The sequence below is a fragment of the Gorilla gorilla genome, chromosome 18 (assembly GCF_029281585.2).
Source record: "Gorilla gorilla gorilla isolate KB3781 chromosome 18, NHGRI_mGorGor1-v2.1_pri, whole genome shotgun sequence".
Taxonomy (NCBI): Eukaryota; Metazoa; Chordata; class Mammalia; order Primates; family Hominidae; genus Gorilla; species Gorilla gorilla.
The window spans coordinates 110,283,432-110,298,791 of NC_073242.2; the positions used below are offsets into that span (position 1 = coordinate 110,283,432).

The 15,360-nt window shown below is 42.4% G+C and overlaps 1 protein-coding gene across 1 annotated transcript in view; it reads right to left on the reverse strand.

Annotated features, from left to right (window-relative positions):
* Positions 1–4,820, reverse strand: part of LOC101152016 (uncharacterized) — an 81,685-nt gene extending 76,865 nt beyond the window's left edge. The window contains exons 1-2 of the mRNA XM_004058038.3: positions 4,688–4,820; positions 3,331–3,400 (exon numbers count right to left, since the gene is read on the reverse strand). The gene's annotated coding sequence lies outside the window, so the exon portion shown is untranslated. The remainder of the gene's footprint in view (positions 1–3,330; positions 3,401–4,687) is intronic.
* Between the last annotated feature and the right edge of the window lie 10,540 nt (positions 4,821–15,360).

Below are 15,360 nucleotides of genomic sequence, written 5' to 3' on the forward strand. Positions count from 1 at the left end.
AGCTGCCTGCTGAAACTCCTGCTCACCTGGATGTTGAGCTGCTTCTAGCACTCCTGCCTCAGTCAGGTTTAAGGAGAAAGTCACGTGTTAGCTCAAAAAATCTGATGATGTTCTCACTTGGTTCCAGAAATTCTGATAGGGGCTGGAGGTTCAGAGGTGAGTAAGCTAGAAAAGTTCCTCGTTTCATGGAACTTCCATTCTAATGCAGTAAAGGAAGATCATCAACTAGTAAACAAGCCAACAGACACAATAACCTCACAGCCTGATAGGTACTTGAAAAAAATTAGTAAAGGTCATAAAATGTCAATGTTGTTAGCAACGGACTGAGATTAAAGTCTGCTTCTCTGTCTTCCATTCCATTCTCAGGAACCAAAGATACTTTTTTGAAGGGAAAATCTGATTATGCATAATCATTGGACTTTGGCATTTCACTACTGGCCCTTTAAATATTATCTTTTTTCCTCCACAAAACTGCACATGTCATGAAAGTGGAGACAGGGCTGCTTTTTCACTTCACCCCCTCACTGTTGCACTTCACCCCCTCACTGTTGCACACAGCGGGAGCTCAGTAAATATTTGCTGGATGGATGGATGAATTAAGAGAGGTTCTATTTGGTAGTGGTGGAGGGGACTGCTGTGATTGATACTTAAGACAGGTGCAATCCAGTAGGTATCTATCAAGGGAACACCCAAATGGAGAAGCAACATGAAGCAGAACATAGGTTGCCGGTGGAGTTAGGAAACTGACTCTAGGTTTGGCTCATCATTGGCTCCGAATATGTCAACTTCATGGTCCTTTCTGCTCCAACCCCAGCATAGAAGTGTGGAAAGGTAAACCTCAGAGCAGCAATTTGGTGGTATTAGGTATAGAAGGATTTCCATTGTTAGGCCATGGAGAAGAATGGTCAATTCAATGACTTAATATTGCAATTTAGAATCCCAAGGATGCAGGAGAGGTTGTAGGGTCAAGAGGAGATGAGCCTAGCCCTCAGGGATTCTTAAACACTCAGATTATGGTGTTTATGAAGCTACTCTGAGTTCTTCCTTTATTTGCAGAATTGGCATAATCACCAAGTAATGAGCTTTGCTGTTAGTACCCTGATTCTGTTTACGCCCATTACCTTTGCTTAAACATTATATCCACATCATTCCTAAAATGGTTATGTTTCTTGTCTGAGCCAATTGGAAGTCTGAAGGCTAAAAGCTTTTTTCAACAATCAAAGATCTGAAAGTCAAACTGCCTTCATCAAAAGGGCAGTGAATTTCCTAAGAGAAGAGAGATTCAACTCGAGGTGGACATGTCAAGGATGCTAAAGATCAAACACTGGCAAATAATTGAAAAAAAAATGTTTGTATGAAATGCTGTCTGAACCTGACATTTTGTGAGCCCGTGACATAAAACATTCATTTGGTGAGCTGTCAAAGAAGACTTTATCCTCTTATGCATCCATGACAAATACTTGGGATGAGGATCCAGGGGTTTTTCTAGTCCTTGGTTTTCTCATCTGTGAAAAGGGGTTGAAAAATTCTACCTCCTAGAATTCGTGTAAGGCTTCCAAGGGGTAATACTTAGGAAATACCAGGTTCCTAGTCAGCACTTAATAAATCTCAGTTAAATTTGAATCTGAACTCTTTCAATACAGGGGCACTGAAAGGTTAGCCTTTCTCAATAATATAAGCTACCCTGAGCCAAGGCAAAAATCAGTAGGACTCCAACGTTCCCACTCCCTGATTATGGAAGCAGTGAAAAATGTGTTGATTTTATCCTTTTGGTGAGCTGTACACCCACCTAGCAAGACCAGGCCTAAACATATGGTCCCAATTTCTTGTCTCAAGGGAAAGACCAGTGTTCTTAGAGAAGCTAATTTTTACCAGTCTCCGTAAAAAGTAATTTCCCATCCATGGAAAGTGGATTGGCCTGAACAGGCTCTGTTAACTGTTCTCAGGGCAGATGCGAAGCCCAGCAGAGGGCACTTGCCTGTGCTAGCTCTACTATCTACTCTCATCTCCAACTTCTACCCTCTGTCTATCTATGAGACCTCACAGGTCTGTTCCTCTATGAAGCCTGTCTTGATTGCTGTAATTGGATTTAAGTCCCTTTAGCGTATGTTGTCACTGTGTCATGAACATACATCTTTGTAGTAGTGTTAAGTTGGGGTTTGTGAAAGTTTGGGTAATATTATTTCTCCCACTTGACTGTAAGCCCTGTCTGTGTTGGCTCCCTATATCCCAGCGTCTAGCAGAGAGGCAGAACACACTCCACAGGAATACTTGCAGAAGGGAGAAAGAATGCTTGTGAGGCTGTTGGCTGAAAAGAAAACTGAAAGCAGGAGAGACAAACCATTGTGTGGATAGGCGTCTCACTGCACCAGGCAAAGCCGGGCAAACAGAGGGAGTGGAGGGTTACAACAGGAGGGATTTAGGACAGTGTTCAGGAAGAAAGCTGCTTTGCAAACATCCTTTAAAATTCAGGGCTGCCTAAAGAGTTACAGTGGGATCCCAGGGAAAACAGCCAGCAATTATATCAGCCTCTGCAAACAGAATAATCTGCTTTGCTCCAATCCCAATTTTTATTTTCCATAGGTTTTAAAGAAAAGTTAGAAGATAAACTTTACGGCGAAAGATTATAAGCAGGGTTCTGGCTAGGCTTTTTAAGCTAGGGGGATTTAAGGAAAGGAGACAGTACTATCTCTCTGAGACCAAGTGAGTCTCTGCGGATGGGTGGAGCCGAAAACCTCTCCCTTGCTGGGCAATACTGTCTTGTGTTGATGTTCAAAAATATCTCCTTTAAGTTATCAAAAGAACCATCTCTTAGGTGCTGTCTGTTAGGGTAGGAGGTGGGCATGCCTAGGTCTTCTCCTGCTGCGAAGGGAAGAAGGAAGCTAGCTGGGGCCTTTCTGCTGAGCCTTTTAGACAACAGCACAGTGAGTACAGACACGTTTCCCTCGACTGCCAGGCTCAGAGCAAGGGCGAGGGTGGCACACAGGCATCTGCTAAGCAGAAAAATGTCATGCCAGGGGCTTCTTCACCAGCCAACCCTGTTCCTAGCTGGCAGGCCACTTCCCAGGCGGTTTCCAAACAACAAAACAGAAGAGATTTCATTTCTCACTTCATTTTTTTTTTGGCTTCTGCATTCCCAGTCCCTACATTCTGAATAAACAACCTTTTGTTGTAAATGGATAACTTGTAAGCCATAGGCACTCAGGGAGAGCAAAGAAGCTAGCTAAGGTGTGGGGAGTGGGAGGAGGAATCTGTGCTCCAGGACTGGGCCTGCCTACTGTGTTGTTATGTGTCTGGGCTACATGTGTCTCCATGTCTCCGCGTCCTCACCTGGAAAGAGGAATAATTCTGCATGCCATATTGACAACCACAATGGTGAAGATGAATTAGAAGGAGGCACCTTGAAAAAAAGAAAAAAGGAAACTGTATAAGAAAAAAAGCCCCACACAGTTTTAAATATGCTCAACTTGATAATTCTTCATAAAATTAGAATCACAGTGACTTCCAGTATGCAGTTGAGTTCACATGAAGTCTGCAGTCACTTGTTAGAGAAATGCTTTTACAGAATTGCTTCACCAAGCAGAGAACTGGCTCTACTGTCTCACAGATGTGGGAAGTGACCAGCTTTGATCAGAGTAGCCTTGATCCAGTCACTTTCCTCTCTGAGTTGTAGTTCCCACATTAGTTGAGGGGAAGCTGCCGAGGTGGATGTGTGTTGCAGGATGAAGATAAGATGTTCCCCAAACACACAGAACATGGGTCTTTTCTACTCATTCCAGGATTATTGAGGAAGATCCACCTAAGATGCAAGTGTTAAATACAGTGATGGGGCAGGATGGGCCAAGGGTGATAAACATGCTCATTCTGAGAATTGGTAGTTATGCATAGGACTGCATGAGGCTGGCATAGCCCTGGCGATGTAGGTTCTACTGAGACCTATCCCAAGATGGGGGCCATAACCACATGGGCAGTTGTACAGCCATGCAACCACACCAGTAAGTGGATAGAACCAAGAGCTCCAAAGTTACACAGACAGTTTCCAGTCCTGCTTCTGCCTCCCCTGCTCAGTGCCTCTGTTTACCCATGGGCACACCAAGCTCTAAATAGGATTAAGCATGGCAACTACTCAACACAGCATCTGGTAGAAACCCCTCAGAAACGATAGTATTATTAACAATATTATTACTAACCCGAAGTACCTGGGGCTGCATATATCTCAGCTCTCTTTTCCTCATGGGCAATTTCCATTTTCTAAACCGAGGTCCTGCTTTTTCAGCAAGGAAACTGTGCTAAATGCTCCCGCATCAGCGTGTGTGTGTGGCGGGGGGGGGGGGCAAGGGGCTCAAGTGTTGGAAGGGGCCCAGAGCATGTGTGTGTGTGTGTATGTGTGCAGGGGCCGGGGGCTTAAGTGTTGCAGGTGGTCCAACGTGTGTGTGTGTGTGTGTGTGTGCACGTGTATGGGTGTAAGGGCTGGGGGCTCAAGCATTGGCGGTAGCTCAGCGTGTGTGCGTGTGTGCGTGCGTTCAAGGGCTGGGGGCTCAACTGTGAGAGGTGGCCCAGGGGCCGGATAGAGACTGGGAAGGACGACACAGGCAAGACACGCAGCGAGTGCTCTCGCGAGAGTTCACCGAGTTGATAAAGTTATTAAAACACAAAATACACATTTGCGTGAGGGGGAAAAAAATACCCGCGTGTCCGTCCTGTCCCTCCAGGCTGCGCAACGCTGGAGGGCGATGGGAGCTCCACACAGGTGGGACAAGCCTAGCAGGTAAACCTTCCGCCGGCCCGAGCTCCGCGGCGCCGCGCCCCCAGCCCCGCCCCGCCTTAAAAAAAAAAAAAAAAAGGAAGAAGAAGAGAAAAAGCCGCGCGGGGAGAAGCGCGGATGCCGCCGCTTCCCGGGCTCCAGCCGCGGCCCAGAAGAGGAGGAGCCCAGACGCCCCTCGCGCGCCATTGGTCCATCCGCCTAGCAACAGCCGCGGCCGGACCAATGGGAGCCGCGAAGCGGCCGGCCCCGCTCCAGAAACTTGGCTGCGGAGAAGTTCGCTGTCCCAGCCAGGAAAACAAACCAAGAGACCCTTCACACCCCAGCGCTAAGTTTTCTTTCTTACCCTGCCTACCCTCCCCCTTTCCCTTTGCAACTTGTCACCATTCCCAGCTCATGCATGCTTTAGTCGCCAAATTCTGACGCGGACGGAGGGCCTTTTCAGAAGGTCATCTCTTCCCACCCAAAGGAGAAGTCTCATTAGAGGCAAAAGAACGGACAGGTTGAAAACGATTTGTCAGGTTTCCGAATCTCTCTTGGTCTTCAATTACAATAGCCTCACTTTTAATATATAGTGTGTTTTTGTTTGAACTGATCTGCAAGATCTGTGCCCAAAATGAAGGGCAATTTGGAATATTTATTATGTACCGGGCTTTGACCTCGAATTTTGTTTGCTTTCTATGCCTTATTGCATTTAATCCTCTAATTAATTGTAATTCGGAGAGTGGGTTGCCCTGTCTCCATTTAATAGATGGGAAGTTGAAGTTCAAAATGGTGAGTGGAAGTGTCAGAGAAATTCTGTTAGTACATGGTTCCACAGGAGTGAAACCCAAGCCAGTCTGATTCCCAAGACACTCTGGTTTCATGATGCCAGGAACCTCTGCAAGCACTTTTCAGAACTGGCCATAAAGAAATTCTCTGACCTACCTTGTGGGTTGTAGGTCCTGCCCCATACTGGAGAGGAAGACGTGCTACATAGAGAAGCTAAGAAAAATTTGAATAGACAGGCCGTGCTGGGTTTTCTGCCTCAGTCTCTTGCTATTAGATCAGACTCTTCTTTATCTAACCCTATTTCTACCTGGCTATCCATGCTTCATCAAACTTAAGCCCGGGTAAAAACAGATACCCGGGGTATCTGTTTTTATCTGGGACTTGCGGTCTTCATTTTTAGGGCTCCCATGTCACATAAAACTATGATTGAATAGCTTTGTTATGGCTTTTCTCCTGTTAATTTCTTGTCAATTCATTCAGCAGACTCAGATTAGAGCCTTCAGGGGGAAAGTTTGAACTTTCCTAAAGAAATGGTGTATATTGCAAAAATCGAATCCAGACTCTCTGTGTGTTATCCTCAAACCCCAGCTTGCTTTGTGGGTGTGTGACCAGCCCAAATGCGCAGATTCTGTACTTAGAAGGTCTTATACTTGGTTTACTGCTCTGCTGTTGCTGTTTTGAGTTATTAATACGATTTGAAGAAGAGGTCCCGTGTTTTCATTTTGCACTGGGCCTGCAAATTATGTAGCCGCCCCTATGAATACAGCTTATTTAAATGTCCCAGAGGAATCTCACGTTTTGAGAATGTAGAACCTCAAGGGAAGGAGGAAGGTTGTAAGCTTGCCACCCCAACCCACATCACACACACACTTAGACTTCTGCACACACCCTGCAGATAGTTTTATGACACTGTAACTGTAATTTGAATCTCCAGTCTATTAAATGGGAGTGTATATATTTATGGCTGTGTTTATGTGTGTGTGTGCATGCACACGTGCCTGTGAGAACTCAGAGAGGGAATAGAGGTTTGGGGCATTTACAACACACAGATACAGCCCTGATTATTGACTCTATCCTTTCCCTTTGGAGACATTACAGGGGATTTGGACAGGCCCTGCTTTTATGAAATACACTCTTAGGAGGTTTTCGAGTGCCTGTAAACACTGGACTGTGAGTGAGGTTGGTGTGATGCTGGCTATCCCTGGAGGGAACAAACCTTGAATACACTTCCACTGGGCCTGGCAGAAAAGGCACATGTTCTTGCATCTGTGTTACCCTGAAATCTGAATCTTCTTTTCTAGTAAAGATTGGCCTAGTTTTTATTCTCTGGATTATGTTGATCTAATTCTCTCAGTTAAGAGATGAAATGATCAGTAAATCACCAATGGCGTGAAAGTCTGAAATAAATGAGAAGAAAGCCTGAGTGTTTCCCTGACACTTAGTTTACCAACAAAGATAATCACACTCTGTGGCAGCTGTAAGGGACTCTGACATGGCTTTGAAACCATCTCCAAATTTTGGAGCACTTTATTTGGTGTTGAGGGAAACTGAGGCCCTGAGAAATAGGCTAAGTTACTACAGGTTACACAGCTAGGTGGTAGTGATATGTAGGTTAGAATCCACTTTGCCCGACTTCTGACCCAGGGCTCTTTCTTGCTTTTCTGTACGAACAGAAAAATACCATAAAATATTGTGTAATCAGTTCCTGTGAAGAGAGGTTATTGACTTAATAAATAACCATATGGGGTCACGAGGGAAGGTTACCAGTATGTATTAGTGGTTGCTGTTTGCTCCTGTTTTGTCTATATCATCTCATATAAGAGAATCTTCTGGCTAATATTGAGAGAATGTAGGCAGCATTATTTCCACTTAACAGATGGGGAAAGTGAGGCACAAAGTCATGGAGTAACTTGCATAGAGTCCCTCAACTTGTTAATGTAACTATATTACATTATATACTATATTGTATACATTTGTATACATATATACAATATATACAGCCAAGATGTAAACTCTGTTATTCTTCATTCCTAAATAGCAATATTAAACCATTCAAATTATCATGGCACCATGGTAGCCCATTTTAATGACAGTATAGATTAAAGAAATGAGTCTTGTCCTACCAAACAGAAGTGAACTATTATGGTCATCATTAAGCTAACTTTGGGTCATTAATTGCTCTCAATTCAGTTTTGTCTCAAGTTTTTTGAGGCTTTATGGTGATGTTGTGTTACTTTCCTTTGACATTGCGGACCAATTTAAATTTTATTTGATGTCGACTAAAAATCTCAGTCTAGCCAAAATATAAGTCTAATGATTTGCTTGGCGTTTCAGAAAAAATAAAAAATAAAACAATTATTAGCAAATGGCTTCGTTGATTAAACCATTTGGTTCTAGGTGAAACTGGCAAATATTACCTGGGGTTTGTTGCACATTCTCTGAGGTCTCAAAGCAGATCTGCTGATTCACAGTCTCTACGGTGGTACTCACACTGGGCTGCACACGGAAATCACCTGGGGAGCATTAAAACTCCTGATGTTTGAATCCCACACCCTGAATTTCTGATGGAGTTGGTCTGAAAGACAGCTTGGTCATCAGGAGTTTTAAAAGCTCCCCAGTTGAATCTAATGTGCAACCGAAGTTGCAATCCATAGGAGGAACTTGGGAAGCTGTGTGTTTAGTAAGCAACCCAGGTGATGGTTCTGATCAGAGGAGTCTGGAAACACTCCTGCAACTTACATGCTCTGTACAAACCAGGAGCAAGCACTCTGACAGGTTATTTAAGAAAAGTTTGTGGGAGAGAAGCCAGAGACAGCCTAGAGATTGCCTACAATCAGGCTCACCTGGCATAAGTTGTGCACTTTTCTAGGAAATAGAGTTTTGAGTGATGAATTGAAGAGAGAAAGAACTAGCCAGAACCTTGAAACCACTTACCATTAATTCTGTCATCCTTTTACGCAGTCACCCCTTTATCCTCCAAGTCTATATTTACTGGTCATCTATTATATACTATGAATCACTTTAGTGAAGGGCTAGTAACCCACTGATGAATGATAATATAGATACCTGGGATCTTGTAATATTTAAAATGCTTTTGGCTGGCTTAAAAGACTGAGGAAAGTCTTGACTGAATTAAAATAAAATAAACGGGATAGTATATTTGCATCCTGGCCCTTTTCATCATACTTCTTCTTTCTCAGAGAAAGCTCACATATAATGGCAGCAAAATCCATTGAAATCCTGATTTAGAAACACTTAGCAGCCCTTGTCAACAATGAGTCCCATGATATTTTTAGCATCTCATCAGAATTAAAACAAATAAACAAACAAACAAGCAAGCAAAATCTCTACACAATGGAGCAATCTTGGAGAGGGAAAATTATAGCTTACTGATCAAGTTTTACGGCCAGATTTCTAACCATCAAACCATAGGCGGTAAAAGTACACAGATTCCAGCCACTCCTGGGCAAAGAGAAGTTGACCAATTTGGAAGGCAGTATTCCATCCTGAGTAAAGGAAAGAGCAGCGCTTTTCTTCCTCCCTTCTTCTCCACTCTTCTTCTTTCCCTGAAAGGTTTCATATTCTCGTTCATACATACAAGTGTCCAGTTCATACTAAGACAATTTTTTTTTTCGAGATGGAGTTTTGCTCTTGCTGTCCAGGCTAGAGTGCAGTGGTGCCATCTCGGCTCACTGCAACCTCCTCCTCCTGGGTTCAAGCGATTCTTGGGCCTCAGTCTCCTGAGTAGCTGGGATTACCAGGAGCCTGCCATCACACCTGGCTCATTTTTGTATTTTTAGTAGAGACGGAATTTCACCCTGTTGACCAAGCTGGTCTCAAACTCCTGACCTCGGGTAATCCACCCACCTTGGCCTCCCAAAGTGTCGGGATTACTGGTGTGAGTCACTGTGCCCGGCCATACTAAGACACTTTCAACCTTAGCATGTCCAGTGCTCAAATCCTGTCTGATGGTGCGTTTATACTGGGCTTGGAAGAAGCGTTGGATAGCAGGAGGTATATAATCTAAGTGATAATTTTTATTTGCATTTGTAAGAGATTGCTGGGCTTAATTTTTATATTCCCGTGATTTAGTGGAGGAAAAGGAGAACAAGGCAAAAACTAAGCCTTTTGTTGAACTCCAATAAGGCCTCTTCCATCCCTGCTGTCTGGAATAGCTTGGGATGGGGCATGTGTTCTGTTCCAGGTAGAGTGTGGCGTTTTCTTTTATGTAAGCGTCTCATAGGGGCAGATCTGCCTGCTCTGCATCTTGGAATGATAAGCAGGTATGAACAAGCCTGGTGGCCCCAGGATGTGGCAAGGTGTGCATACCTACATGACACTGAATGTCCTCAGCAAACCTGGGTGTTTTTGCAATTCCCTGTGTTTTAGAGCCTATGAACTATGTAGGGGTGTCCAATTCAGCAAGCACCGTTCCAGTGCCCGAAAAGATGTTCTGTTTCTAGGAAAAAGCTGAAAAGCTCATCATTCAGATTGAGAAGGAGACAGATTGAGAGGGAGGGTCTGTTGGAGGCAGCATTTCTAATGTCCACTTGTTTCTACTGGAATCTTTGTTGGAGTTCTGTGGTCCAAAGCCCAATGTGCTATCTAGGTTATAGGTTAAACTCAGGAGCTATATTTTGTTGTGGATGCATGGACAGGGAGGTGCTAAAAGTCAAACATCATCATATTCGATGATTAGAATCGCATCTCATTCCTCACTGAAACCCCTTCATGGAAGAACATTTGTTCTAACAGTCATTTCTTTAAAAGGAAACATTCTGGTCTTTAAGGAGGTAGGGTATTGAATATATATTTTAAAATTTCCAATAAGGTGCGTTTTCCAAAATTCCTATTTTATATATGTGTGTGTATATACGTGTATGTGTGCATATTTATATGCACACATATGAATATATATCCATATGTACAACATTCGTATTTATATATAAATGAATAAATTCAGCCTTTGATTTTCTCCATATCTGAAATTAAGTAAAGAAGATCTAATTTACAAAATAATATTAATCGTCATAAATTGAGCTTCTGCACCTTGTGATGTTTGCAAATTATCTTTAGATGTTCTAATTTCTTTCTTTGTTCCCTCTTTCTCATTCATCTCTTCCCAGCCAGCTCTCTCCATCTCCTCTTCCAACCCTTTCCTGCCTCTCTCTGCCCACACAGACTTGAAGAACCAGTTTCTCTCCTTGCCTTTACTCCAAAATCATAAACTTAAACCAAAACACATGGCCCAGAACAGGGTGCTGTCTTCAGTTTCCTTTTGCCTTCTCCTGATACTTTCTTGTTAGTTTTGGATTCTGCCCTGCAAACCCCAAGAGCACACTTTCTAGGTATGGAGAAAATAGGGTGTTTTTCCCTCCCACCTCAGCAGAATCTTGCTGAGTGTGTGGGATGCACCAACTCAGTGGTGCAAGATTTGATTGGAAGCAGCTGACGAGCCCCAGCCATCTGGTGAGTGTGCTCACCAAACAGCCTGTCCCTTGTGGTTGCTTAAGAAAAACATTTGTAGTCTCTGGGTCACACTGCTTCTCTTTTGTTCTCTTAAATGTTGAATTTAGGCTTGCCTTTATCCCAGAAGGACGGGACAAGGCAAATAGAAAGAGGGCTGCAAGCTCATGGGAGAGACTCCAGGTCTGTGCACCACTGCGACCTCATATCTAAACATTGACCTTCTAGACCCTTCCCTTTAGTGCACATGGGGATTTATAATCCCGTCCTGCCCTTCACAGATCATTGTCTTGGGGTCTTTTATAAGGCAGAGCTTTGGTGTTACCTTGTAGTAGGGCCACCTCCCTGTTCTTTTTCAGGAGACTTTAAGCTCCCTGAAGCCAGGCACTTGCTCCGATCAGAGACTGACACAGGGTTACCACTTAATACATATTTTTAGGATACTTCAATGCATAAGTGAGTGTTGCCTCTTTTCTCAGCCTCTCCAACCTACTTAGAGATGGAGAAGGGAGGTTTGACCAAAGGACACAGACTTGATTTTGGAAGTCATGGATTCACTATGTCCCCAGCATTGAACTTAAAGGACCCCCTTCCTCAGAAGGTACCAAGATTTACTCTGGGGACTTCCAATGTCAAAGGTACCCTTAGGTTACGGATGCTCCTACTGGCCAGATGGGCTCCAGTCTCAGGGAGTGAACATGCAAAAGAATTCTCCTCCTGAACATTTGCCTGGCTGGGGCCCCCCTTTAACCTGGTCATGGTAGCGAGAGCTTGGCATGTGGGCAGTAAGGCAGGCCTTTGTTTGCTATATGCATTCTTAAAGTTTATTAAAAATTTATTTTTATATTTTTTATTAACAAACTAAGAACAGTTTTAGATTTACTGAAAAATTGGGCAGATAATAGTGAGTTCTCATATTACCTGTTTCCTGCCCCCTGCACACAGTTTTCGTTATTAATATATTAGTGTGGCGCATCTGTCACAATCAGCAAACTAATGTCAATACATTATTATTAACTAAAGTCCCTAATTTATTCAGATTTCCATGTTTTTTCCCCTAATATCCTTTCTCTATTCCAGGATCCAATCCAATATTCTACATTCCAGTTAGTTGCTGTATCTCCTTAGACTACTATGAGCTGGGACAGGTTCTCAGACTTTCCTTGGTTTTGATGACATTGACAGTTTTGAGAAATACTGGCCAGTTATTTTCTAAATGCCTCACCACTGGAATTTTTTCTAATGACTTTCTCATGATTGAACGGATCTTGGGAGAAAGACTCCAGAGGTAAAATGCCCTTCTCATCACACCACATCAAGGGCACATACTATCAACATGATTTGAAATTGTTGCCATTGACCTTGATTACCTGGCTGAAGTATTGTTTGCCAGGTTTTCCCACTGTACAGTAACTCATGTCCCCTACCTTCTATACTGTACTCTTTGGAAGAGAGTCACTATAGCATATGGATTTTTGTTCTCCACTGTGAGTACCATGACGTCATTTCTCGAGGGTGTATATTGCAATAGTTTTATGTGGTCTTATATATGTATGTCTCCCTATACAGAGAATGGATTCTCTATGTGTTTTTGATGTTAGGTTGGTGCAAAAGTAATTGCAGTTTTTTGCCATTAAAAGCAATGCTTTGCAAATTTTATAAAATACAGAGTTATGAGCAAGATTAGTTGTGTGGGTATGTGTGCATTTGTGTGTGTGTGTGTACGTATGTGTGTATTGTGAGGTCAAAATTACATGCAAAACTTAATAGATTTATTTCTGTTACATTTTAAGAAAAATACCTATTTCTTTTAGAGTATATTTAGCTAAGAAAAAGATGGCTAAGTTGACAAGAGTGATGTAATAATAATAGCAACCTCTGACATTTATCAGGTGCTTAGTAGGACCAGTCCTGTGCCAAAGATTTTACATGTGTCTTATTTGATCTTATATCAACCTTTGAGATAGCTGAGTGGCTTTGGATCATCCACTTAACTGCCCTATTCTTCCATTTCCTCATCAATTATATGGAAACTAGAGAAATATCTACCTTATGAAATTTTTAAGTGGAATGAATGGGATTGTATGTGTGTGAGTCTCAGATAACTTAATAACCAGCCCAAGGTCACTCAGTTAATAAATGGGAGAACCGTGGCTCAAATCCAAGTGCAAATCATTCCATATCCATGTTTGTGAACACCCTACTGTATGCTGTAGGTCCTCCTGGATAAAGTTCCATCTCATTTGAGTTATTCTGGAAAAGGAAGGAGTAGGAAAGGATGATACCGGGGACCCAAGGATGCAGTTTTCTGTTTCTTCCTATCACCACATAATTTTGGGGTAGGGTTGGCCATGAATCAGAAGCATCTGTTGAATGGGTTTTTCATGAACTGTCCTTTTATTTTCTCTTCTCAGAAGAACATCCTAGCACATCCCAAGACCATGACTTTAAAGCTGCTTTATTTTATTCCCTCCTAAAAGCTGAATTTGTGGAAACTTCTGAGTGAACGCTCATCTCCTTCTTCCCTTGTTTGATGAGTTGTTGGTCAGTCTTCAAAGAGCCCATCTTCCTTGAAAGTATGATATGCCTCTGTCACTAGTTTGATTTGGAGAATTGCAACCACTGGGCATGAAGCTTAGATGTACCTTGAACTTGAAATGATCTCAAAAAATTGCAAGATTGGTGTGTAAACTACTATCACCCCTGTGGGGTTATTATGTTGACTTGTTTTAATTTTATAAAACTCCTCAGAGATGGGGAAGGAAATCATCCTTCACCTTCTATTGCTGAAAAGCATGCTGCAGGAAAAAAATGGTGATTCTTAGCAAAGATGCTAGGGACAAAATTTCTCCTCGGAAACCCTGAGAAGCAGAAGTCCTTTCTCTTTCTGGGCAATCTCAAGGTAGCTTGAGTTGTAAATACAAACTGGTTTTAACTGTCCTCCTGAGTGGCCTTGCAACCCATGACCAGAACTGGTCAAAGATTTTTATTTCACCCAACCACAGGGAGGAACATGAAGGCACGGTCGCTAGGTGTTTAATCAGCAGGTGAAGTCAAGCCTTTAATTCTTTGTATACTGCAGTCAATAGAAAGTTATTGCTTAATTAACCCCTTTGAATTAATACCTGATAATTAATAAACCCGTAAAGTATACCCTAAGGCTTGAAGTTGACTAAGGCTCCCCTCTTCAAGTGGAAAAGAGAAGAAGAAGAAAAAAAAACATGCTGAACTAATGGGAAAAAATTCCAGTAGAAGGCAAAGCAATTAGGATTAGTGAATTCCATTTCATTTAAAGTTGCAAGATAGAGGAGCCATTTATCTAACACATTAATAATGGGAGTGACTTGCCTAATATAGTAACAAGTCCTTATATTTTATTAGTGGAAATCCAAACCAAGTAATTTAATGATAGACAAGTTTCCATATATATAATTTTTTAAGGCTTTTTAAAAAAAATGTCACCATACTCAGATAGTTTTAGATTTATGCATTGCTTCTAAATTAGTCCCCACTTCAGTTTGGAATGATACTTTTAATATTATGGCTTTGTAGAAAAATCAATTTTTTTTAGTGTTTTCTTTCATTTTAAAGAGCTTCATCATCTGGCTAATTGTGTCACCAGAAAAAAAATAGAAGAGTTGAGGAGGTGGTTCATATTTTGCAAGTATCATTAAATTTGCCGTGTGTTACAAATGGGGTCTACTGGGGGAGCTGTTGAATGCTGGAGCTGTGGGGCACAGCAGAAGGGAAGGTATTAATGTAGGGCTGCTAAACAAATCTCTCTTTCTAAATTGAGAGAAAATATGAAATATATCCTGAAAAGTGTTTGCAGTAGCAATAGCATGACAGAGATCCACTGTGGTCTTGAGTTCTCATGGAGCCTCTGGGGTTTGCTTGAGACCCAAGGCAGGTAAGGAGGCCCTGAGACTTCTACCCCTCTGATCTTCTCCCCAGATAAGGAGGAATTTATTAATCATCCAGCAGGTATTTACTGTGCCTCTGCTGTATGTCAGATATTTGATGCTAGTCCTTGCCTTACCTGCAAACCAATGGGGGAGCAACTACATTAGCCTCACATGGCCTCTGCTCTCAAAGTTTGCCTCTGCATTAAATTCCTAGAGAAGAATATGCTTCAGTATGGGGAAGGGCAAGAGCACTAGTCGAGGGACATATGGTTCAAAAAAATCAAAGATTTTGGAGAAAAGCACAATGGCACCCAAGTTCTATCAGCCATGACCTTGCACAGGGCTGAGCCTCGGCTTCTGTAACCTGCAAAACAGATATTTTCCACATAGACTAGTTATTGTGCTGTACATTAAATATGTGGTATATGGTGAACACTTTCAAGTCCTGGAGAATAA